This window comes from Semicossyphus pulcher, unplaced genomic scaffold (assembly GCF_022749685.1).
Source record: "Semicossyphus pulcher isolate SPU_LCO1_2020_fin unplaced genomic scaffold, fSemPul1.0.p SCAF_23, whole genome shotgun sequence".
Classification (NCBI taxonomy): Eukaryota; Metazoa; Chordata; class Actinopteri; order Labriformes; family Labridae; genus Semicossyphus; species Semicossyphus pulcher.
In genome coordinates this window covers 7767387-7774881 of record NW_027211697.1, presented here as the reverse complement: position 1 = coordinate 7774881, position 7495 = coordinate 7767387, and positions in this window count along the sequence as shown.

The following is a 7495-nucleotide window of genomic DNA, read 5'->3' as shown; positions in this document are numbered from 1 at the left end:
AGCACCCTTATGTTAGCGTTTAGCCTAAAACTCGCCCAGGCTACAGCCTCACAGACAAGCTAGCATGCTCAAAGATTGTTGTTGTTTTACACAACAGTATGCATGCATAAGATATACAAATGACTGGTGAGGTAGTTGCTATCTCCATCTTCAAGGGTGACTCCAGTTTAGTCGGGTTTTACTCCTTCCATTCCTCTTAAAGTCTTAGAAACAATAAAGTGTGTAGATGCGCATTTACTCGTTTTTTTGTTTTTTTTCAACTGTGTAGAGCAGTCATGCTATCACCACAGAAATTACACACATTAATATTAAGGAGCAGGCTTTAGCACAGGAGTGTGCACACTGTTAGATGGGAACAGGCAGAGTAGGTAAGGTGGATACAGAGTGAGGTGCATCTTTATCCAGCTGAAACTGCAGATGGGACATAAAACGTTGCAGATGAGCAGACTTATCCGTCTTTCTCCTCAGATTATATATAATATAAGGCACAAGAGGCTTGTAGGTGGACAGCAGCTGAGAGGCTGTACACTGAGAGGAATCTGATGTGGCTTTGTGGTAAGTGGTAAAATCTTGCAATGAGGGGTCTTATGCTCGATGGATTACATAGGGAATGGTATGAACAACTTGGAGAGGATTTTTTTACCCCCATTTTCTAAACAAGCTCTCCTGATTTTCCTCTCAAGATAAAACAAAATGTGAATCAGTGTTTGTATGAAGAAGGAACACATTTTGAGAAAAGAAATACAGCCTGGCTCAAGGCTGAATAAACACAAAATCACAGGTCTGCCCTGGTGCAGCCTGGGAGTTATCACACTGCTGTGGCCTTGAACATGTAGTGAGGATTAATGAGCAAACATGAAGTCAAAGCAGGCAATTTTTCTTCACCTAAAACTACATGTTCTGTACATGCACAGACTGTCCAACTCCGATGCCTATCAGGTGGGAATTCCACCCCCGCTGCAAGGTAAATTAATGTGCAGAGAGCAGAGGAAACAGCCTTAATCTCCTGGCTGCTTATTTTCACTGGACCAGTTTTTGCAGTCGGAAGCAGCAGCAGACAGAGCGGTGTGATGCTAATGTAGCCTGTTGGTCAATGCTCTAAAGTCTCATTAAGCATTACAAGGCCAGACAGAAATTACATCTCATATGTTCTTGCTAACTCTTAAGTAAGGCCGTCAAGTAGGTTATGAAACCATGAGCAGGAAGCTACATTGGGCCCTCCAGGCGACGAAAGGACCCACGGATGTGCAATAAAAAGGTCAAAGTCTGGTTAAAGAGTCCTATTAAGAAGGTCATACAGATGTCAAGCCGACCACTTCTGGTCACGTGGTTCATCGATTTCAGTAGGACAATCCATTTGAATCAGGGCGTTGTTACTCAATTTTGGGATTAATCTTGTAACGATTTGTACTTCCACATCCCACACAAGGCTTTTAATGATGTTATCAAGAGAATAAAGAGCCAAGCTGTTCTGATAAGTTATGACACAGCTGAAATTCAATACCCAACATTGATAATGATGGCACTCTGCGGGGTATTAAACAGGAAGATTATACTAGATGCATCAAATAAAGTACGTGTGCAGCACAGCGCAACCTGGTTCAAAGCATCTGTGGCACTGTTGGGGAGACAAATAATTTCCCTGAGCTTTATTTAGACACTGGTCCCTGTTGCACTAATGTGTGCATGCAGAGGTTGATTATCAGGTAGATTAACAATATTGGGTAACTCACCCAACAGTAAAAAAAAAAAGAAAGATGGTTCGACAGAGAGATCTGTGAGGTGTGAGTGAATAGAACAAACACTTTAAAAGGTGATTTTTTTTAAACTACTTTTTTTGACATTTCTTTCGTCTTCATTCTTTTCTGCAAATGACATTTCTGACAAGCTTTTATGCACTTATTTTTTCAGCCTCTCATGAAAGGCTTTGACCGTTTCTAAACCAAATAATGGTCCATTTTGGAGTAATTGATTCATTTCTTACAGGAACACTCAGCTTTGAAAAAGAAAAATGTCTTTGACAGAACGTTACCTTGGCTTTTTTGAATAGAATGAGTGGGTTTTTTTTGTCTATTTTATCCCTGAGGTACTGCAGAGCCAAAGATTATATTTTGTACTTGCACATGTGTGGGCTCCCGTGTTAGGGCAAGAGTTTTGCGCACACAGAACAGAGCTCTGCAAGCAAGAGAGCAACAATGAAAAACATGTGGTTAGGCTCAAAATAAAGCAGTGAAGTAAGTGATAACAAAAAAGCAACATTCAGTTAGAATTTGAATATCGAGCTTGCTGGGAAAAACACTCCACTTTTAAGTTTTGGATGTGCAACAACACCACAGCAACAGTTGTTAACGGTTGTGCTAGTCACAAAAACAACTTGCTGTTGTTGTATTTAGGCAAAGATCAAGAGGTGAGTAAAAACAGTCACGGAAAAGCCTCAATAGGCTTTTAGGCACTACGAGTCTCTCTAGGAAAACGTTGCTGGTCCGGCCAGGCGATTCTGGCTTCTGTCATTCCCCAGAGAAACCACTACTTTGGCTTTTGAAACTCTTGGGATGTTTTTTCCCCAAGCCATAATTGCTAATTTCCTTTCAGCAAGGATTTGCAATTCGGAGTAAAGCACGCAACAGTACCCAGAAATCTGTCTGATTAAAATGTGATGAAAGCACGGGCCACATGTATTTATCTTAACCAGCATTTTATGGAGCGTTTGCCCAAATGAAAATAACCACAGGCATTCTGTGGAGTGAAATGGATGAACTGAATTTAAATGTAGTATAAGGCTTGTGGCTTGATCACAATAATTCAACCAGGTAGGAAATAAGAAGGAGAAAATGTATGTGTCAAGATGAAATTTTCCTCTATAATAGTTGTATTACGACAGGGGGCCACGGTGCCGCACAGTAGTTTGGGGCACTCTGAGGCACGTGAGGATGTGTGTACGGGAAGTTGGATATTACCCCCCCAAAAAAAGAATACTGAAAGACAATCATTTGAAGTTTGAGATAAAGATTATATCAGGAAATAATAAATCATCTCTTCTAATTCCGATGAAACCTTCCTCCCTCCAGGCCTCACCCTGCAGCCTCCAGTGAGACTCAGTATGACCACAACTTTCTTATGTTACTGCTTGAGTTGTTGCTTTGACTGAGATGAAACCCAGAAGATGTGTCTACTGACAGAAACACGAAACGAGGAGAGAGTTCGTTTAGGGCAAAGTTATGTGGAGTCGCAGTTTCAGGAAGCTTAAAGTTGAAAAATGTGCACATATGTCAAATAAAAAAACAGGTATCTCAGTGACAGTAAGCAGTAAGGCCATTAAACTAAGACATTCTCTATATAAGCGTCACTTTCAACATTAACTTAATTATGTTCCTCATTGTCTTTTGACTGTTACTAATTTTTCCCATCCATCAGAGAGAATGATTCAGCGACTGGTTAAAGAAACACCGATTACTCATGTCAATCGCTGTTACTGTCACCAGCTGTCAGATCCATCAAGTCATTCATCACTTATGAATTGACAAATTGGTCTAACCATATTTGGAGACATAATAGAAGAGAATGAATGTCTTTTAAATAATAGCAGGATGAAAGCAATTGAAGGAGCCTTTTTATAGCGTGTGCAAATTGCTTTTCTGTAAATGTCAGGGCTTTTTTAAAAGTTAATACATCAGCAGTTACATCCCGATTTGTGTAAATTATTGTGAAGCTGTTTTTATCCTAATAACCTCTGGAAATGAAAAGGAAAGCGTGTCTCCTACTATTGAATTAATGCGATGCTTAAATAAAGACTGAAGGTTTAGATTGGGACGAGTTTGTAGCTGATTGATTCCATTGTTTTAGGGTGTATTCACACCTAAAGTCCGTTTGTCTGGTCCGAATCAAAGACCAAATCGTTACAATGTTGCATTTTGCCTCGAGTTTGGACCAAAAGTTTTGATGCACGAGGAAATTGCTCTCTGATTGGTCAGAATTTCCATGTGGGAAAACTCCCTGAAGTAAACAAAGCAAGAGAGCACAGTGATCAATCACACTCAACATGATTGAATTTGAGTTTTTTAGTTGCACAGTTCAATCAGTTCCACTCTCCTTTAGTTTTTCACTGAACAGTTGGAATACCTCAGTGTTTTTGTCCCTTTTCCACAAGCATTTGTGAAATTGTTTGGTCAGCCGATATTTCTCTTTCCTCATTGCTCCCCCACGTCTGTCCTCTACTCTGCAAATGTCAGCACCCGTAATCACTGCAATGCACAGTTCTTTTGGTTTGTTTCCTGTATTTGGTTCTACTTTAAGTCTGTTTACGTTCTCACCAGAATCAAACCGGACCGTGGTTTGTTTGGAAACGGACCGAGACCGTGGACCACGGTCCGGTTCTTTGGTCCACGTTCCGGCGTTCACACCACGTCAACGAACCACACCGAGGGGACAAACGTTCCAGGGTTTGGTTCAATCGGAATGAAAAAGGCTGGTATGAACCCAACCTCGGAAGCCCAGGAATAGTTCAGTATTTTGGGATATATGGTTATTAGCTCTCTGGCATGGTTAGATGGACGATTGACGCCACTCTCTCGTCAGTACAGACTGTTAGATTAGCTACGCATAAAGAGCGGAAACAGATAGCCTTTCTCTGTCCAATACTGACAAATTCTGCCTTAATCTTACGAGTTACAAGATTAGATATTAGACATCTAGTTCTTCAATCACTATAACAGCCAAAAGTTAAGCTAAGATAAACCACAAACAGAGTGGTATTATGACTATTAGGCCATAGTGAGCGTATGTTGGAAAGCTGAGATGGTCTTCTTCATATCACATGGGGATGTAGTAGCTTTAGTCGACTGGGCTGTCTCGACCCAGAGTGGGTGAACCCAAGGGACTCTGCTCTGCTAGAGAGACAATAACACAACCTCAAACGCAACTAATGAGCATTAACAACCAGACCTCTGACGCTCATTCACTATCAACCTGTATAATGTGGTCTCTCTCTTTGCTTGCCTCTTACTCTCCTCCACCCCTCTACCTTCTGTGAAACAGGCTAAATGCTAATTTAGCTGAGCAGCATTCTAGGTTTGAAACATTTGGAAATGTTATTGTGTGAGCTAACTAAACGTATGCACCAGTCATGTTAAATGTTTTCATAGGCAGAGACAAAGATGATGTCACAAACATTTGTAGTTATAAAGCGGAGAATGTGGATTTACTCTCATCTGCCTGCTTGGTTGCAAGGTTTCTGACATTTATTTTGCAGATTGGCACTGCTTAAACACATTTATTTTCAGAATCATTTGCCTGAAAAAGTATTTTTGCTTGTTTGTGAACTAGTCTTTGGATCCTTTCCTAAATGGCTTAAAAGCCTAAAGGGATAAATACATATCGCCACTTCTCATTACTGTGCCCAAGAACACAGTCAGTCCAAAGCATGAAATTTACCCAACTCAAATACATTCCTAGCCTGGGAACCAAACCAATCTGCAAGCTGTTGTTGTGTTTACTCTGAAGGACGTGTCTTTTCTCTCTGACACAGATTTGATCTGAAGTTTTCTAACCAATCACAACCGTTTGTCAAATATGGGGTGAGTTAAAGTGCTGTTTTGAATCGGGTATCATGTTAGCAGAGTAGGACCTGGACTGCACTTCAAGTTACGTACAAATGGGCTGGCTATGAAATGATGTCATGCCAAATTCCAGTGTATAATATTGAACTACAGCCAATAGCCTACAAGTTCTATGTTTTAACTTGCCAATTAGCGTAGCAGCCAAACACTATGTCACCGTCGGGGTCTGCCCTATACATGGGTCTGTATGTGACTGAGTAACTGACTGAGTGACTGAGTGACAGTACTTTCAGAGCCCCGTAGGGAGAGAGAGTTGCGATATTGCAATGGCGCATCATGGAGCATATTGGACCTCCACTGACGCAACTCTCTGTCTAAACGGCTCTGGATACTTTGTTCAGGGAGTAGGCGGGGCTGCTCGTCCGCTGTCCTCGCCTACGTCTGCGTTGTCATCGGCCTCATAAGGACAGTCCTTCTGACACATTGCCAACAAAAGCAAACATTGACCTAAGCCACATACTAGGTTTTGACCTAGTCTTGTTCTGATTAGATGTAGCGTTTGAGTTATTTTGGTTGCACCTGTTGATAATACTACATTGAAAATGAAAATGAACTTAGAGGTTTCAAAGTAATTTTCATTTGCGAATAGGTCTGGTAATCCTCGAACAATTTGTGCCAGATAAATCCTTTCAATATGAACAGATCCAAGGACACCAAAATACACTAGTAGTTGAAAATCATCTTGTCATCTTTGGTCAAAATTATTGAAATGAAACAATTAATGAAAAGGAATACAGCTTTTGATCAACGGCTTTTTTCGTGTGTATGAGCTGTTTCTGAGACTAGTAGTGTCCATGCCCCCTCACTCAGTGTGGGTTGAGTTGTGTGATGAATGGGAGCTGGCTGAAAAGGAATTCATCCAACAATGGAAGAAACTTGTAATGGTTGACTCTGTAGAGTTGACAGTGATCAATAGCTTAACGGAGTTAGAAAAGATTGGTTTAGATAAGACGGCAATGTTTTAAGTGGTTTCCTGTGATTGTCAAAAGTAGAGAAACATTCTTCACTTCCTGCTCGCTTTTACAAACATGACAGAAGCAGACAGAGACATTGAGAACGACAGACGGAGATCACAGAGAGAGCAGAAAAGACGGTGCTCATAGCAATACACTCTGCCTGAGCACAGTCCTCTTCATCTTAACAAAGTGATGTCTGAAATTGTCTTGCCCGAGTGCTCCTGGCAATGTCACAACTGCAACACTAAGGCTTGTTTTGAAAGGTTTGTCTGTTCAAATTCAGGATTCTGGGACACAACCCCCTCCTCAGAGAGACAGACGATATTGAGCAGTACCTTTTACCCATTAAGACGTCAAGAAGAATATGGCTGCATTGATATAACACCCGAGAATAGAAACTATAATATACTACATGAGACTTGTGGGAGATATAATGAGCTTATTCAATGATTTTATTTGATCTAAAACACAGATGTAATCTCTTGTGATATAATAATTTCAGACAGCCCACAGTGTTGACTAATTCAGCAATATTCGCACTGCGATCCGACATATATAATTTAAGTAGCTTGGTGAGTTTGCGAGATATGTGGGTTGTTAAATATTCATTCACAAATGTACACCCACATCCTGCCGCGCCACGCTAAGGATCCTGGGAAGTGTTGGTGGCACGGGGAGAAACACATCAGCCCTGAAAACCTGTCAGAGAGATGAGGGTGGAGAATAACACTGTGACTTTATAGCTGTCACACACATTCTGTTTGTATATATCAGGACACACGATCAGTTCACAGGCCTCAGGGAGAAAACAGTTACACTACATCTATTGACCTTTCCCCTCTAATAAATGTATTGCCTTGAGCATTATGGAGTGCAGAAAAGATGCTGTTTCCATCACTTCACTTGGCGCACAAATAATCCATT